Consider the following 22,282-nt stretch of genomic DNA (forward strand, 5'->3'; position numbering starts at 1 on the left):
AGTACTAGTAGTACATACTAGTACTACTAGTTTGTATGGCGAGTATGTACTACTAGTACTACTATTATGTACTACTAGTATGTATGGCTAGTACTACTAGTACTAGTCCCAAGTAGTACATACTAGTAGTATGTACTACAAGTACTCGTACTACTACTAGTACCAGCAGTACGTGAAAGTATGAGTAGTACATACTAGTTGTACCAGAAGAAGTACTAGTACTAGTATTAGTAGTACTATTAGTACAAACTAGTAGTACATACTAGTAATACTAGTACCAGTACTAGTAATATACTTCAAGTACGACTAGTAGCATGTACTACTAGTACAAGTACTAGTAGTACGTACTAGTACAAGTAGTACCTACTAATAGTACTTACTAGTAGTACTTGTAGTACTAGTACTACTAGTAGTACTAGTAGAACTACTAGTACTAGTAGTAATACTACTAGTAGTGCAAACTACTAGTAGTACTTACTACAAGTAATACTAATAATAGTACATACTATTATGTACTAGTAGTATTACTATTAGCAGTACATACTACTAGTAGTACTAGTAGTCCTAGTAGTCCTAGTAGTAGTACATATTAGTAAGTACTAATAGTACTAGTAGTACATACTAGTATGTTCTAATAGTACATACTAGTAGTAGTATTACATACTAGTAGTAGTATTATGTACTATTAGTAGTACTAGTACCAAGTATGTACTACTAGTAGTACTAGTACTAGTACTACTAGTACTAGTACTACTAGTACTAGTACTACTACTACAGGTACTACTAGTACATACTAGTTGTTGTACTACTAGTAGTATACACTAGTAGTACAATTGTTCTAATAGTACATGCTAATATTACTAGTAGTACATACTAGTATGTACTATTAGTACAACTACTTGCTGTACATACTAGTAGTACAAGTGATATATCTACTAGTTGTACGTACTAGTAGTACTAGTTGGACGTACTACTAGTACATATACTACTAGTATGTACTACTAGAACTCGTACTAGTAGTAGTAGTAGTTGTATGTACTATTAGTATGTACTAGTAGTAGTATATACTAGTACTAGAATGTGCTATTAGTAGTTTATACTTGTATTAGAATGTACAACTAGTACATACCAGTAGTATATACTAGTACCAGAATGTACAACTACTATGTATTAGTACTAGAATGTACTACTAATGCATACTAGTAGTATATACCAGTAGTATTAGTAGTATATACCAATAATACTAGTAGTTTATACTAGTAGTATATACTAGTAGTACTTGTAGTATATACTAGTAGTACATACTAGTATGTACTACTAGAATGTATCACTAGTACTCTTAGTATGTACTACTAGTAGTATTAATACTTGTAATACATAATAGTATGTACTACTAGAATGTACTACTGATGCTACTAGTAGTACTAGTACTAGTACTACTAGTATTAGTACTAGTACTACTAGTACATACTAGTACAAGTACTACTATTACCAGTACTAGTACGTACCTTGAGTATGTACTACTAATATCCCTAGTACTCTTAGTATATACTCTTAGTATGTATTACTAGTACTACTAGTACTCTTTGTATGTACTACTAGTATGTACTACTAGCACATACTACTACTACTACTACTACTAGTACCATGTACAACTAGTAGTAGTACATACTAGTAGTAAATGCTAGTACTAGTAGTACATACTAGTGTTAGTAGTACATACGAGTATGTACTACTAGTACTAATAGTACATATTACAAGTAGTGGAACATACCACTTATATGTACTATTAGTACTACTAGTATATAATACTAATACTATTAATATATAATACTAGTACTATTAGTATATAATGCTAGTAGTGGAACGTACCGCTAGTACTAGTATTACTAGTATGTACTACTAGTACTACTACTCTAAGTACTAGTAGTACATACTACTACTACTACTAGTACTAGTACTACTAGTAGATACTAGTTCTACATACTAGTAGTACATACAAAATAATACTAGTAGTTCTAATAGTACCAGTAGTAAGTTCTAGTAGTAGTACATACTAGTAGTACTAGTACTAGTACAAGTATGTACTACTAGTAGTACTATTAGAACTAGTAATACTAGTAGTACAACTAGAACTAGTACGACTAGTATGTACTACTACAACATACTAGGAGTACTAGTTTAACTAATCTACTAGTACAACTAGTACAAGTACTAGTACCAATACTACTAGTACTATTAGTACTTGTACGTACTACTAGTACTAGTATTACATGCTACTAGTAGTACATTACTAGTACTAATAGTATGTTCAACTAGTACTACTACTACTATAGCTAGTTCATACTAGTACTACTACTACTAGTTCTAGCAGAACATACTACTAGTACGTACTAGTACAACTACTACTATTACTAGTACATACTAGAACTAGTAGTACATACTACCAGTATTAGTAGTACTAATAGTGCATACTACTAGTACATACTACTTCTAGTATTAGTAGTACATACTAGTATGTGCTACAAGTACTAGTAGTTCGTACTAGTAATACATACTACTAGTATTACATTACTAGTAATAGTAATAGTACTATTAGTATGTGCTACTTGAACTACTAGTATATACTGCTAGTAGTACTTGTACTACTTGTACCTATTAGTACTACTACAACTAGGACATAGTTGTACTACTGCTACTAGTACTTGTAGTACTTACTACTACTAGTACTAGTGGTACACATTAGTATTTACTATACTAGTACTAATACTTATATTATTATTATGTACAACTAGAACTACTAGAATATACTACTAGCAGAACTAGTACTAGTACTACTAGTACATACTACTACTACTACTACTAGTTTGTTTAATTAGTGCAAGTACTAGTAGTACATGCTAGTAGTAAATGCTACTAGTACATACTAGTATTAAATACTACTAGTACATATTTGTACTACTACTACTAGTACAGTAGTACATACTACTACTAATACTAATAGTACTAGTATGTAATACTACTACTAGTACGTAATACTACTACTAGTATGTACTATTAGAACATACTAGTATGTACTACTAGTACTATTAGTATTTACTAGTATGTACTACTATTAGTACTACTAGTAGTATGTACTGCTAATAGTAATACTACTAGTACATAATAGTATGTACTATTATTAGTATTACTTGTAGTATGTACTACTAGTAGTTTGCACTACTAGTAGTATTACTACTAGTACTTACTAGTACTAGTAGTTCTACTAGTACTAGTACTACTAGTAAGTACTATTAGTAGGTACTACTTGTACTAGTACGTACTACTAGTACTTGTACTAGTAGTACATACTACTAGTCGTACTTGAAGTATATTACTAGTACTGATATTAGTATTATTAGTATGTACTACTAGTTTGTACTAGTAGTACTACTAATACTAGTACTAGTACTTCTTCTAGTACAACTAGTATGTGCTACTCGTACTTACACGTACTGCTGGTACTAGTACTAGTACGAGTACTTGTAGTACATACTACTAGTATGTACTACTTGGGACTAGTACTAGTGGTACTCGCCATACATACTAGTAATACATAATAGTAGTACTAGTTGTACATACTAGTAGTACATACTAGTATGTATTTCTTGTACATACTAGTAGTACATATTAGTAGTACTAGTAGTACTTACTAGTTGTATATACTAGTAGGACTAGTAAAACTAGTACTACAAGTATGTACTACTAGGACTACTACTGGTAGTACGTACTTAGACTAGTAGCACATACTACTACTATAGTAGTATGTACTACTTATATTACTAATAGGTACTACTAAAAATACTAGTACTAGTACTAGAACAAGAATTAATACTAGTACTAGAATTAGAACTAGTACTACTTGTACTTCTATTGTGTACTAGTATGCACAACTAATATGCACTACTACTACTACTACGTACTACTACTACGACTAGTACTTGTACTAATAGTACTAGTGTCCGTACTTGTACTAGTAGTACATACTATAGTTGTATGTACTACTTCTAATACTAGTATGTACTGCTAGTACTAATGATATGTACTTCTAATATGTACTGCTAGTATGTACTAGCAGTACATACTGGTACTGTACTCCCAATAGTACATACTAGCCGTACATACTAGTCATACATATTGGAAGTACTAATACTAGTACCAAAACTTGTACTACTTGTACTTCTAGTATGTACTAATATGTACTACTGCTATTGGTACGTACTACTGCTACTACTAGTACAAGTTACTACTACTACAAGTACTAGTTGTATATACTAGTAGTACATACTAGAAGTACTAGTAGTATGTACTACTAGCAGTAGTACTACTAGTACATACTAGTATGTACTACTACTAGTACTACTAGTAATATGTACTACTAAGAGTAGTACTACTAGTACATACTAGTATGTACTACTACTAGTACTACAAGTAGTATGTACTACTAGTAGTACTACTGGTACATACTTGTATTTACTACTACTATTAGTATGTACTACTAATAGTATATGATATAAGTAGTACATACTACTCGAAGTTGTACTACTAGTACATACTAGGAGTACATACTAGTAATACTAGTTCTAAAACTACTAGTAGTAGTACATATTAGTAGTACATACTAGTTGTAATAGTAGCATTAGTACATTCTAGTAGTACATACTAGTAGTAGTTGTACGTACAGCAACTAATAGTACATACTAGTAGTACAGACAAGTACTAGTACTAGTAGTATATATTAGTAGTAGTAGTATATACTAGTACTAATATTAGAGATACTAATAGTAGTAGTTGTAGTATTAATAGTAGTACATACTAGTAGTACATACAACTTGTACATACCAGTAGTAAATACTAGTTGTACATACTAGTAGTACTAGTACGTACTTGTACTAATGGTAGTACATATCGGTCGTACATACTAGTAGTACGAGTACTACTGCTTGTATTATTAGTAGTACTAGTTGTACGTACTATTACTAATAGTACATACTAGTAGTAGAACATACTAATATATATCACTAGTATACATACTAGTACATATATAGTACATACTAGTACATATATAGTACATACTACATGGTACATATAGTATGTACAATATGTACTATATGTATTAGTACATACTATTAGTAAATATGTACTAAGTTGTACTAGTATGTACGACTATCTGTTTTAGTATGTACTAATAGCACTACTAGTATATATTTCTAGTAGTACACAAGTAGTATGTACTACTATTAGTATGTACTACATAAAACCCTACACATGGGTGCATATGTATTAATATGTACATAGGTACATATGTAAACATGTAAGTACGTACTACTACATATGTACACATGTGTATGTACTACTAGTAAATATGTATGTACTATGTATTTTGTATTACTAGTAATACGTGCAAGTATTCTAGTGGTATGTACTAGTAGTACATACTAGTATTACCAGTACTAGTAGTACGTACTACTACTAGAAGTACATACTAGTAATACTAGTAGTAGTACTAGTACTAGTACTAGAAGTACAAGAATTTACTATTAGTATGTCCTACTAGTATGTACTAGAAGTAGTACAAGTACTAGTAGTACTAGTACTAGTATTAGTACTAGTACATACTAGTAGTACGTACTACTACTAGAAGTACATACTAGTATTATTAGTAGCACTACTAGTACTAGGTATTAGTACTAGTACTAGTAGAATAAGTACTAGTATAAGTAGTAAATATACTAGTACTATTACTAGTAGTATAAGTACTAGTAGAACTAGTACTGGTATAAGTACTAATACTACTACTAGTAGTACTAGTAATAGTAGTACTAGTACTAGTAGTACTAGTAGTAGTAGTACTAGTAGTAGTAGTACTAGTACTAGTAGTACTAGTACTAGTAGTACTAGTACTAGTATTAGTACTACTAGTAGTACTAGTACTAAGACTAATAGTACTAGTACTACTAGTACATACTAGTATTACTACTTGAAATACATATTAGTAGTACTACTAATACATGAATAGGTACTTGTACTAGTACTAGTTGTAGGTACTATTATGTACTAGTAGTGCGTACTACTACTACTACTAGTAGAAGTACTAGTATGTACTTGTAATATGTACTACTAGTCCGTACTATATTGATGTACTACAAATACTAGTACTAGTACTACTAGTCTATACTACTAGTATATACTTCTTGCACTATTAAAACTAATACCAGTACTAGTAGTAGTAGTACGTAATAGTACTAATCGTACATATTAGCATGTACTAGTAGTATGTCCTACTAGTACGTACTATTAGTAACAATACTAGCAATAGTACTAGTACGACTAGTACTAATACTGCTACTACTAATACTAGTAATACTAGAATTATTCATTACAAGTACTAATAGTACATACTTCTTATACTAGTACTACTAGTACGTACTACTAAAATGTTCTACTCGTACTAGTATGTACTACTACTACTAGTACGTACTATTGATACTAGTACGTACTACTGGTACTAGTACGTACTACTACTATTAGTATGTACTACTACTACTAATACGTACTACTACTAGTATGTACAAATAGTACTAGTACTAGTACTAGCATTACTAGTACTAATTTTACTAGTATGCATTCCTAGTACAACAATTATGTAATCCTAGTACACCAGGTATGCACTACTAATACGAGTACTACTAGTACTAGTAGTACTACTAGTATGTACTACTAGAATGTACTACTAGTATGAACTACTAGTACTAGTAGTACTACTAGTATGTGCTACAAGTATGTACTACTAGTACTACAAGTATCTACTACTAGTACTAGTACTAGTACTACCACTATGTAGTACTAGTACGTATATAGTATGTAGTATGTACTAGTACTAGTAGTAGTAGTAGTAGTACTGTACGTACTACTAGTAGTAGTACTAGTAATAGTTCTAATACTACAAGTACTACTAGTAGTACATACTAGTACTAATACTAGTATGTACTAGTATGTACTACTAATAGTAGTATTAGTACTAGTTCTAGTACTACAAGTACTACTAGTAGTACGTACTAGTTGTACATACTAATAGTAGTACTAGTATGTACTACTAATAGTACTGTAGTACTAGACTTAATACTAGTACATACTACTAGTACTAGTTATAATAGTACTAGTACTAGTTCTAATAGTTTTAGTAATACATACTAATACTACTACTAGTAGTACACACTAGTACGAACTACTAGTACATGCTAGTGCTACTATTACTAGTACTACTACTACTAATATATACTACTACTAGTGGAACATACTAGTAGTAGCACTACAAGTATGTACCACTAATAGTACTATATGTACTACAAGTACTACAAGTATGTACTACTAGTACGTATGTAATAATACATACATACCACTACTAGTATGTACTACTAGTACATACTACTTCATATGTACATCTACTAGTAGTACATACGTAGTACTACTAGTACTAGTACACACATGTACATATATGTATATTTTTTATTAGTGGTACATAGTAGATATGTAATATGTACATGTACATATTTACTAGTTGTACATATGTATTACTAGTAGTACACACGCATGTGTACATATGTACTACATATGTAGTAGTACAGATTTACTTGTGTACGTATGTACATATGCACATATTAATACATATGTACCCATGTGTAGAGTTGTATGTAGTACCTACTAATAGTAGTACATAATAGTAGCACTACTAGTAGTACACACTAATACATATAGTCGTACAAACTAGTACGGCTTAGTACATATGTACAAATAGTATGTACTTGTACATACAGTACATATAGTACATACTATATGTACCATGTAGTTCGTACTATATGTACTAGTATGCATTATAGTTATACTAGTATGTATACTAGTGATATATACTAGTATGTACAACTATTAGTAAATACTTTAGTACTGGTACGTACTACTAGTACTACTAATAATACTAGTAGTAGTACTAGTACTACTACTATGTACTACTAATATGTACCACTACTAGTCATAGAACGTACTACTAGTACTAATAGTACTAGTATGTACAACTAATATTTACTACTAGTATATACTAGTTGAATGAACTACTAGTATGTACTAGTGCTAGTACTAGTACTAGTATATACTAGTACTTGTACTTCTAATATTAGTACTACTATATACAAGTACTAGGATATACTAGTACTAGTACGTCTAGTACTAGTATATACTAGTACTACTCGTATGTACTACTAGTACGAGTACTAGTATGTACTACTAATAGTAGTACGTACTAGTACTACTAATCTGTACTACTAGATTGTACTACTACAACAATTTTAACTAGAATGTACTACTAGTATGCACTACTACTAGGTACTACTAGTACTAGTACTACAAGTACTAGTAGTACTTGAATTAGTACTACTACTACGACTAGTAGTACTAGTACCACAAGTATGTACCACTAGTATGTACTACTAGTACTAGTACTAGTACGAGTAGTATATATTACTAGTATGTACTAGTACTACTAGTACTAGTAGTAGTACTATTAGTACTGGTAGTAGCACTACTAGTAGTTCTACTAGTTGTAGTACTAGTACTACTAGTAGTTCCACTAGTAGTAGTACTAGTACTACATAGTACTATATACATAGAACTACTAGTAGTAGTATGTGCTAGTAGTACTAATAGTACCTATACAAGTACTACTAACAGTATCAACAACTAGTAGTACAATTAGTATGTACTATGTAGTACAATTAGTATGTACAATATGTAAATACTACTAGTAGTAGTGCTAGTAAATATTTCTAGTAGTACTACTAGTAGTACGTACTGCTACGAGTAATAGTACATTTGTAGTAGTACAAGTACGTAGTACATATTTACTAGTACTACATACTACATATATACTAGTACTATATACTAGTAGTACTACTTGTAGTAATTTTATATACTACTTCTAGTACTAGTATATATGTAGTAGTACTAATACATACTACATATTTACTTGTACTACATACTACATATGTAGTAGTACTACATACTAGTAGTACATACTAGTAGTGCATACTAGTAGTACATACTTGTAGAACATATTAGTATTGCATGCTAGTAGTACTTACTAGTAGTGCATACTAGTTGTGCATACTAGTAGTACATACTAGTACTAGTACACGTAGTATAGACAACAAGTACAGACTACTACTAGTACGTACTACTAGTACTAGTACTAATACATACTACTAATAGTACAAGTACTACTAGTACACGTAGTACGGACTATAAGTACATACTACTACTTGTACGAATTAGTAGTACTAGTACTAGTACTAGTACTACTAATACATACTACTTGTACTAGTACTAGTACTAGTACTATTAATACATACTACTAGTACTACTAGTACATACTACTAGTAGTATTAGTACTACAAGTACTACTAGTACGTACAACTAGTAGTATTAGTATTACATTCTAGTAGTACTAGTAGTACATACTAGTAGTACATACTACTCGTACATACTAGTACTACTAGTATAACGAGTACAAGTACTACCAGTTTGTAATACTTCTAGAATCAACTACTACCGTACTACTAATACTAATCAACTCTTACCGTACTACTAATACTAGTAGTACGTACTAGTATGTGCTACTAGTACTAGTAGTACGTACTAGTATGTGCTACTAGTACTAGTAGTACGTACTAGTATGTACTACTAGTTGTAGAACTAGTACTAATAGTACATACTAGTACTAGTAACACTAGTACATACTAGTACTAGTAGTAGTACTGGTAACACTAGTACATACTAGTACTAGTGCATACTAGTAGTACACACAAGAAGTACATACTAGTACTAGTACACACTGTAAAGACTAATAGTAAATACTACTGCTACTAGTACTAGCATGTACTACTAGTAAGTACTACGAGTATTTGTACTAGTACTAGTACTAGTACTACTAGTACGTACTAATAGTAATGCTTGTACTAGTACTACCAGTAGTGCTTGTACTAGTACTACTAGTAGTATAAACTAGTTGTATTAGTAGCATGTACTACCAGCACTAACATGTACTACTTATATGTACTACTAGTACTAGTACTCGTACTAGTTGTACATACTAGTAGTATTAGTAGCACATATTAGTAGTACATACTAGTATGTACTAGTAGTAGTACTACTACTACTTGTATTAGTAATGTATTGCTAGTACTACTAGTTGTATGTACTATTAGTACAGTACTAGTACTATTAGAACAATACTAGTACTAGTAGTACCAACTAGTTGTATTAGTAGTATGTAGTACCAGCGTTAACATGTACTACTTATATGTAGTACTAGTACTAGTAGTACTAGTACTCATACTAGTTGTATTAGTTCCAATACTACTTTATACTACAAGTACATAATAGCACTACCACTACTAGTACTAGTAGTACATAGTACTAGTACATAATGCTACTAGTAGTACACATACTAGTATGTACTACAAGTATCAGTACTAGTAGAAATAGTACGTACTTGTAGTAGTAGATTCTAGTAGTACTAGTACTATAACTACTAATCGTACTAGTACTACAACTACGTCTAATCGTCTACGTCGAGTACATAATGGTACTACAACTACTAGTAGTACTAGTAGTAGTATTACTAGTAGTACATGCTAGTATGTACTACTAGTTATGCTTGAAGTACATAGTAGTAGTACTTGTAGCACATACTAGTAGTACTAGTACTAGTACTAGTAATGTACTATTAGCAGCATGTACTACTAGTATAAGTACAACTACAAGTACTAGTACTTGCAGTATGTATTAGTACTAATAGTACCTACAAGCAGTACATACTAGTAGTATTAGTCCTAGTACTTGTGCTAGTAGCACTAGTTCTACCTGTACTATTAGTACGTACTAGTTGTACAACTACTAGTATGTACTACTATGTACTACTACTAGTAGTACATATTACTAGTACTACTCGTAGTAGTACATACTAGAATGTACTAAAAGTATTACTACTACTGATACATACTACTAGTATGTACTACTAGTACTAGTAGTAGTACTAGTATGTACTACTAGTAGTAGTAGTAGTACTAGTATGTACTCATAGTACTAGTACGTACTACTAGTACTAGTACTAGTACTAATACTAAGACCACAAGTACTAATACTAGTAGAACATACTAGTAGTACATACTAGTAGTGATAGTCCTATAAGTACATACTAGTAGGAATAGTACTATTACTATAAGGAGTACATACTAGTATTGTAGTACAGACTAGTAGTATTACTATGTACTAGTATATACTACTGTTAGTAGTACATACTACTAGTGTACTCGTAGTAGTACATACTACTAGTAGTACTCGTAGTAGTACATACTAGTATGTACTAGTAGTACTACTACTAGTAGTACATACTACTAGTACTACTATTGTGTACTACAAGTATATACTACTAGTACTAGTAGTAGTACTAGTATGTACTACTAGTATGCACTACTAGTACTAGTACTGGTACTAATACTAAGACCACAAGTACTAATACTAGTAGAACATACTAGTAGTACATACTAGTAGTGATAGTACTATAAGTACATACTAGTTGTAATAGTACTATTACTACAAGGAGTACATACTAGTATTGTAGTACAGACTAGTTGTACTACTATCTACTAGTATATACTACTGCTAGTAGTACATACTACTAGTAGTACTCGTAGTAGTACATACTAGTATGTACTAGTAGTACTACTACTAGTAGTACATACTACTAGTACTACTATTGTGTACAACAAGTATATACTACTAGTACTAGTAGTAGTACTAGTATGTACTACTAGTATGCACTACTAGTAGTAGTACTAGTACTATTACTATGACTACTAGTACTACTACTAATAATACTAGTAGAACATACTAGTAGTACTAGAAGTATATACTAGTAGTACGTACTAGTAGTGATAGTACTAGAAGTACATACTAGTACTACATACTAGTAGTAATAGTACTATTATTACAAGGAGTACATACTAGTACTAGTACTAGTATGTATTAATAGTGCTAGTATGTATTAGTAGCAGTAGTACTAGTACTACTGTACATACTAATAGTTCATACTAGTAGTACTAGTACTAGTACTCTTAATGTACTACTAATAGTATGTACTTCTAATAGTATGTACTACTAGTACTAGTAGTACGCACTAGTACTAGTAGTACATACTAGTAATACTATTCATACTAGTTCTACTAGTACATACTAATAGTACTAGTTGAACTTGTACTACTATTAGTGCATACTAGTAGTACTAGTACTAGTACTACTAGTATACACTAGTTGTAATACTACTAGTAGTACATACTGTTAATAGAACGTACTACTCGGAGTACTAAAAGTAGTACATACTAGTATCTACTAGTTGTACTACTACTAATAGTTGTACTAAAAGTAGTACATACTAGTAGTACTACAAGTACTACTACTACTAGTACTAGTTCTGCTAGAACTACTAGTATGTACTGCAAGTATGTACTACCAGTTGTACTAGCATGTATTTGTAGTTCAAGTACTTGTAGTACATACTAGTAGTTCTTACTGCAAGTACATATAAGCACTAACTAGTAGTACTAATACTAGTTGTACTTGAAGTACTAGTACTAGTAGTAGTATTATGTACTAGTAGTAGTACATACCACTAATATTAGTAGTAGTAGTGCTAATATGTACTAGTACTAGTAGTAGTAGTAGTACTTCAAGTATATACTAATAGTAGTAGTTGTACTAGTATGTACTAGTACTAGTACTACTAGTAGTCCATACTAGTAGTACATACTAGTACTTAGTACATACTAGTAGTACATACAAGTAGTACATACTAGTGGTACTAGTAATATTAGTACTAGTACTTGTACTACTAGTATGTATTAGTTGTACTACTACTAGTTGTACATACTACTAGTAGTACATACTACAAATAGTTACTTGTATGTACTACTAGTACTAATAGTAGTAGTAGTACATATTAATAGTACATATTAGTAGTATATACTAATACTAGAATGTACTACTAGTAGTTTGTACTACTATTAGAATGTACTACTAGTACATATTAGTAGTATATACTAGCATTAGAATGTACAACTAGTACAAACTAGTACTGGAATGTGCTACTAATGCATACTAGTAGTATATACTAGTAGTATACACAAGTACAACTACTGGTACTAGTAGTACATACTACCGGCACATACTACTACTACTAGTAGTACCATGTACAACTAGTAATAGTACATACTAGTAGTACATGCTAGTTTTAGTAGTACATACTGGTAATAGTAGTATATACTAATATATACTACTAGTATGTACTACTAGTACTAATAGTATATAATACTAGTAGTGGAACGTACCACTAGTATGTACTATTAGTAGTATTAGTACTATTAGTATATAATGCTGGTACTATTCATATATAATACTAGTAGTGGAACAAACCACTAGTACTTGTACTACTAGTAAGTACACTAGTATGTATTATTAGTACTACTAGTAGTAGTACATACTATTAGTACTAATAGTACATATTAGTAGTAGTACGTACTACTAGTATGTTCTACTAGAAGTAACACTTGTATTTACTAGTAGTATGTACGATTAGTACTAGTACTAGTAGAACCTACTACTAGTACATACTAGTAGTACAAGTAAAATTACTAGTATTAGTAATACTGGTAGTACTAGAAATAGTACTTATTGTACTAGTACTACTAGTATGTATTACATATATGTAATGCTAGTAGCATTACATATATGTATTACATATATGTAATGCTAGTAGCATTACTAGTATGTACTAGTAGTATGTACAGCTTGTATGTACTATTAGTACGTACTACTAGTACTAGTACTACTTGTACAACTAGTATGTATTACTAGTATATATTACTAGTAGTAAATACTAATAGTACTAGTAGTACATACTGATACTACAACTAGTAGAACATATTAGTATGTACTGCTTGTACTAGAACGTACTACTGATGCAAGTACTAGTACTATTAGAATATACTAGTAGTGGTACACACTTATTGTACATACTAATAGAAGTACATGCTACTTGTACATATTAGTAGCACTAGTATTAATACTAAAAACGTTCTTCTAGTAATACAACTAGTATGAACTACTTGTACTAGTACTAGTAGTACGTACTAGTACTAGTAGTACATATTAATAGTACAGACTCGTCGTACTAGTAGTACTAGTAATACATACTAGTAGTACATACTACTATGTACTACTACTTCTAGTAGTACATAACAATATTTACTACTAGTATGTAGTAGTAATAGTATGTATTAGTAGTAGTACATATTAATAGTACTAGTAGTCCTACAATTAGTAGTACTAGTACTCCTACAATTAGTAGTACTACTATAAGTAGTACGTCTTAGTAGTACGTACAAGTAGTCTTAGTAGAATTAGTACTAGTACTAGTACTAATACTAGTTGTACTACTAGTACATACAAGCATGTTCTAGTAGTATGTACTACTAGTAGTAGTAGTAAGTACTAGTAGTATGTACTGCTAGTACTAATACTAGTTAAAGTAGTATGTGCGGCTAGTAGTACTAGTACGAGTACGACTAGTATTACATACTAGTAGTACTAGTAGTACATACTAGTATGTACTACAAGTATCTACGACTAGTATGTACTACTAGTACTACTAGTATAAACGACTAGTATGTGCTAGTAGTATAAACTAGTACTAGTATGTACTAGTGGTATTAGTACTAATACTAGTATGTACATAGTACATACTAATAGTATGTTCTACTAGTATATGGTACTAGTACTAGTAGTAGTAGTATTATGTACTAGTAGTAGTACATAGTAGTAGTACTAGTACTAATACTACTAGTACTAGTGGTAGTACGTACTAGTAGTAGGTACTACTAGTATGTCTACTAGTACTAGTAGTAGTAGTCTTAGTATGTACTAGTAATTTGTACTACTAGCATGTACTACTAGTACTTGTACTACTAATACATACTAGCACTAAGAGTACTAGTAGTTTTAGTAGTACATACTAGTAGTACTAGTACTAGTACTAGTATTGTACTATTAGTACTACTAGTAGAATGTACTAATAGTACAACTACTAGTACTAATAGTACGTACTAATACTTGTAGTACATACTAATAGTACTTACTTGTAGTACATACTAATAGTACTTACTTGTAGTACATACTAATAGTACTTACTTGTAGTACATACTAATAGTACTTACTTGTAGTACATACTAATAGTTCTTACGAGTCGTACTAGTACTGGAACTAGAAGTACTAATAGTACTAGTTTCTGTACTACTAGTTGTAAATACTAATAGTAATAGTAGAACATACTAGTATGTACCACTAGTATTAATAGTAGTAGTACAAGTACGTACTTGTACTAAAACTGGTAGTACATACTACTAGTACATACCACTAGTACATAATACTACTACTAGTAGTATATAGTATATATCAGTAGTACATTCTAGTATGTACTAGTAGTATACATACTAGTATGTACGACTTGTACTAGTAGTATATAATATATTTTAGTAGCACATACTAGTATGTACTAGTGTATACATACTAGTATGTACTACTTGTACTAATAGTAGTAGTAGTACATACTAGTAGTACAAGTACTGCTACTACTAGTAGTACTACTACTACTAGTAGTACTAGTACTAGTAGTATGTGCTAGTACTACTACTAGTACATACTACTACTACTACTAGTAATAGTACTACTAGTAGTACTACTACTAGTAGTATGTGCTAGTACTATTACTAGTACGTATTACTTGAACAGACTACTAGTATTAATAGTACAAACAAAAATGTATTATTAGTAGTATGTACTGCTAGCAATAGTATTACTAGTACAAAATAATACGTACTACTTCTAATACTACTACTATTATGTGCCACTAGTAGTACATACAACTAGTAGTACTAGTAGTCTGTACTACTAGTACTAGTACATACTAGTAGTATGTACTACTAGAATGTACTACTACTAGAATGTATTACTACTACTAGTAATACAACTAGTACTAGTATGTATTAGTAGTATATCCTTCTAGAATGTACTACTAGAAACGTTATTACTAGTACTTAAACTACTAGTAGTTGTGTATACTAGTAGTACTAGCTATAGATACTATAGGTACATACTAGTATGTACTACTAATACTAGTTGTAGTAGTAGTAGCATGTACTAGTACTATGTGCTACTACTATGTACTAGTACTTGCACTACTAGTACAAACTAGTAGTAGTGGTATTAGTTTGTACAAGTCGCACTAGTACTAGTACATACTAGTAGTGCTACTACTAGTAACAGTAGTACATAGTGGTATGTACTAGTAGTATATACTACTAATACGTACTATTGATACCACTAGTACAAGTACTAGTACTAGTACTACTAGTCTGTACAACAAATATGTACTAATACAACTTGTACAAGTACTAGTACTACGAGTAAGTACTACTAGTATGTACTGCTAGTAGTACTAGTATGTACAACTAGTACTAGTACTAGTACTAGTAGCATGGACTACAAGTACTACGAGTATTTACTACTTGTACATACTAGTATAAGTAGTACATTCTACTAGTACAAGTAGAAGTAATACATCAACTACTACATACTACTACTACTATTACTACTAGTACATACTAGTATTACAAGTATGTACTACTAGCAATAGTACTAGTATTCTTAGTACATATTACTAGTAGTACTAGTATTGGTAGTAGTACTTGTAAAAAGTATTAGTATGTGCTACTAGCACTAGGAGTAGTAGTAGTATGTACTAATCGTACTGGAAGTTGTAGAACTAGTATGTACTGTAGTAAAGAACAAATAGTACATACTAGTAGTACTAGTATGTACTACTAGTACAACTAGTATGCACTACTTGTAGTAGAACTTGTATGTACTACTAGTACTACTAGTATGCAATACTTGTAGTAGTAATAGTATGAACTACTAGTACTACTAGTATGTACTACTACTATTACTATGTACTACTAATAGTACTAGTATACACTACTAGTAGTAGTACTAGTATATACTAGTTGTATATACCACTAGTATGTACTACAACTACTTGTACTAGCAGTATATACTCGTAGTATAAGTACTAGTACTATTAATACTAACACTACATATATTATTACTACGAGTACTAGTACTACTAATATTATTACTACTAGTACTAGTACTAGTCGTAAATACTACAACTTCGATTACTAGTACTAGTATTATTAATATTATTACTAATATTACTAGTACTAGTCGTAAATACTACAACTTCGATTTTTAGAACTAGTAGTGCAAACTAGTATGTACTACTTGTACTAATAGTACGTACAAGTATGTACTATTAGTAAAACTAGTATTATTACTATGTTCTAAAAGCAGCACTACTAGTACGTGTAGTACATACTAGTATGTACTACTAGTACTAGTATGTACTACAGGTACTAGTAGTACTACAAGTACTAGTAGTACTACTAGTAGTACTCGTACTAGTACTACTAGTATATACTAGTACAACTACTACAAGTACTAGTAGTACGTACTACTAGTACATACTACTATTACTACTAGTAATATGTACTACCAGTATGTAGTATTACTAGTACTTCTACAAGTAGTACTACTAGTATGTACTACCAGTATCAACTACTAGTATGTACTACTAGTAGTAGTACTAGTACTAGTAATACAAGTACTAATACAAGTAATACAAGTACTACTAAAAGTATGTATTAGTAGTACATACTAGTAAGTACTACTAGTACTAGTATGTACTAGTAGTCTAAACAAGTACTAGTACTAGTATATACTAGTAGTATAGGTACTAATACATACTACTAGTACGTACTCGTAGTACTACTTATACTAGTAGTAGTTGTACTAGTACATACGGGTACTAATACTACTAGTAGTACATACTCGTTGTAATAGAAGTACATACTACTAGTACATACTAGTACTACTAGTACGACTAGTAGTACTTGTACTTGTACTAGTACTAGTGCTAGTTCTACATACTTGAAGAACATACAAATATGTACTACTAGTATGTACTAGTAGTAGTAGTATGTTCTAGTAGTAGTACATACAAGTAGTACTAGTACTCTTAGTACTACTGTATTAGTAGTAGTACTAGTATGTACTAGTAGTATGTACTACAAGTATGTACCACTAGTACTAATACAAGTAGTAGTAGTACTAGTAGTATGTACTACTAGTATGTACCACTTGTACTAGTACAAGTAGTAGTAGTACTAAAATGTTCTAGTAGTAGTAGTACTAGTATGTACTAGTAGTAATAATGTACTACTAGTAGTATGTACTACTAGTATGTACCACTTGTACTAGTACAAGTAGTAGTAATACTAAAATGTTCTAGTAGTAGTAGTACTAGTATGTACTAGTAGTAATAATGTACTACTAGTAGTATGTACTACTAGTAGTTTGTACTACTAGTACAAACTAGTAGTACTAGTAGTACATAATTGTATGTACTACCATTAGTAGCATGTACTACTGGTATGTAGTACTTGTACTAATAGTACATACTAGTATGTACTACTAGTAGTAGCATGTACTACTTATATGTACTACTAATACAGCTAGTACTAATAGTACTAGTACTCGTTCTAGTACTAGTACTAGGTGTACATACTAGTGGTACTAGTAGCACATATTAGTAGTACATACTAGTATGTACTAATAGTTTGTACTAGTACTAGTACTGGCAATGTACTTTTAGTACTACTAGGTGTACGTACTATTGGTACAGTACTAGTATTAGTGGTACATACTAGTAGTACAAGTAGTACTAGTACTAGTACTAGTAGTATTAGTTACAGTACTACCTTATACTACAAGTACATACTAGCACTACTACTACTAGTACTAGTAGTACATAGTACTAGTACATACTGCTACTAGTAGTACACATACTAGTATGTAATACAAGTATAAGTAGTAGTGGAAGTAGTATGCACTTGTAGTAGTAGGTTCTAGTAGTACTAATACTATAACAAGTAGTAGTACTAGTACTACAACTACTACTATTTGTAGTACAAGTACCCCAAGTAGTAGTAGTACTTGTAGTTGTAGTACTAGTAGTATGTATTAGTACCTCTACTACTAGTACATACCACTAGTACATACTAATACGTACTACTAGTAAGAGTACATAATAGTACTACTACTACTAGTACTAGTACTAGTATTACTAGTTGTACATGCTATTATGTACTACTAGTTGTGTTAGTACTAGTAGTACATACTAATAGTACTAGTAGTACATACTAGTAGTACATAACATATACTACTAGTACAAGTATTAGTTCTAGTAGTACATACTAGTATTATTAGTACCTACTAGCAGTACGTACTAGTAGTACTAGTACTTGTACTAGTAGTACTAGTTCTACATGTACTACTAGTATGTACTAGTTGTACATACTAGTAGTGCTAGTACTAGTACTAGTACTAGTAATACTAGTAGTACTAGTTCTACTAAGAGTACTAGTAGTACATACTAATACTAGCAGTAAATACTAGTAGTATTAGAACTAGTACTACTACTAATATGTATGTACTACTATGTACTACTACTAGTAGTATGTATGTACTACTGCTAGTAGTACATACTACTAGTAGTACTCGTAATAGTACATACTAGTATGTCCTACTACTAGTAGCACATACTACTAGTATTACTAGCATGTACTACTAGTATGTATTACTAGTACTGGTAGTAGTACTAGTATATACTACTAGTACGTACTACTAGTATGTACTACTAGTAGTAGTACTAGTACTAATACTAATACTACAAGTAGTTCTGCTAATACTAGTAGTACTAGTACTAGTTCTACTCGTATGTACTAGTATGTACTAGTAGTAATACTACTAATAGTACGTACTACTAGGATACTAATAGTGGTACATACTAGTATGTACTAGTATTACTACTACTAATTGTTGGTAGTACTTGTAGTACTAGTAATAGTACATTCTAGTATGTCTTAGTAGTACTGCTACTAGTAGTAGTTACTACTAGTAGTAGTACTAATAGTAGTTACTACTGGTAGTTGTACTAGTAGTTACTACTAGTAGTGGTACTAGTAGTTACTACTAGTAGTGGTACTAGTAGTTACAACTAGTAGTAGTACTAACAGTTACTACTAGTAGTAGTACTAGTAGTAGAACATACTAGTATGTACTAGTAGTACTACTACTCGTAGTACATACTAGTAGTATTAGTAGTACTACTACTGGTGCTAGTATGTACTACTAGTATACTTAATCACTCTCACGCATATGTAGTTTAGTGTTAAAATGTAATCACACTTACGCGTATGTCGTTTAGTGTTAAAATTTAATTTCTAATTACTATATTTTTAGATTCAAGCATAACATAATATTTATATGTCACAGTGTCAATAGCATGTAAATTATAATAATTTGAGGAAATTGTATAACCTATTAGGTAGGGTCAATAATGGGTTAATTAATGACGTATATTTATGAGTACTGAAATGGAATGGCAAAATAGATATTATAACAATATAATTGTATAACATATGTTTAATTGACATACAACAATTTAATAATAGGATTATACGGTCATAAATATATCAATTTCTCTATCATGAAATTTGTTACATAATCAAAATATAATATATTATCATAAGATATAAGTTTTGATAATAGTTTAAAAAACAAGATATATATTATATAGTGTAATATATACAACACAAATATAATTGACCATTGTATAAATCAAATTTGCCATGGTGCGCACGTTAGTAAATACCTAATTTACCATTCTAATGTATATATATTGTATTACCACGTACAATTAGTATACATTCTAGTATGTACTACTAGTACTAATAGCAATAGTAGCAGTAGTAGTATGTACTAGTAGTAGTACATACTAGTAGTACTAATACTACTACAACTTGCAGTACTACTGCAAGTAGTACATCTTAGTAGTACGTACAAGTAGTCCTAATAGTACTAGTACAAGTTCTAGTACTACTACTACTACTAGTTGCACTAGTAGTACATATTAGTATGTTTTAGTAGTATATACTAATAGTAGTACTAGTAATATGTACTAGTAGTATGTACTATAAGTGAAAGTAGTATGTGCTACTAGTAGTACTAGTACTAGTACTACTAGAATTACATACCACTAGTACTAGTAGTACATACTAGTATGTATTATTAGTACTAGTTGTAGTAGTATTAATATGTACGACTAGTATGTACTACTAGTATAAACTACTAGTATGTGCTAGTAGTACAAACTAGTACTAGTATGTACTAGTACTAATACTAGTATGTACTAGTAGTACTAGTACTAGTACCGCTAGTATGTACTAATAGTACAAGTAGGTACTAGTAGTAGATACTAGTATGTAATAATAGTATGTACTACTAGTATGTGCTACTAGTACTATTAATAGTAATAGTATTATGTACTAGTAGTAGTACATAATAGTAGTACTAGTAATATGTGCTACTAGTACTTGTACTACAAATACATACTAGTACTAGGAGTACAAGCCGTTCTAACAGTACATATTAGTAGTAGTAGTACTAATACTAGTATTGTACTATTAGTATTACTAGTAGTATGTACTACTAGTACTAATAGTACGTATTAATACCAGTAGTACACACTAATAGTACTTACTAAAAGTACTAGTACTAGAACTAGTAGTGCTAGTACTGGTACTAGAAGTACCAGTACTAGTACTAGAAGTACTAATAGTACTAATTCTAGTACTGCTAGTTGTACATACTAGTAGTACTAGTAGTACATACTAGTATGTATTAGTAGTACATACTAGTATGTACTAGTAGTACTAATAGTAATAGTACTAGTATGTACTAGTACATACTTGTACTACTACTAATACTACTAGTAGTACATACTACTAGTCATACTCTTACTACTAGTAGTATATAGTATATATTAGTAGTACATACTAGTATGTACTAGTAGTATACATACTAGTATGTACAACTTGTATTACTAGTATATAGTATATACTAGTAGTACATACTAGTATGTACTAATAGTATACATACTAGTACGTAGTACTTGTACTAA

The sequence above is a fragment of the Amborella trichopoda genome, chromosome 10 (assembly GCF_054954075.1).
Source record: "Amborella trichopoda isolate Santa Cruz 75 chromosome 10, AtrichopodaSantaCruz75HAP2 v2.0, whole genome shotgun sequence".
Taxonomy (NCBI): domain Eukaryota; kingdom Viridiplantae; phylum Streptophyta; class Magnoliopsida; order Amborellales; family Amborellaceae; genus Amborella; species Amborella trichopoda.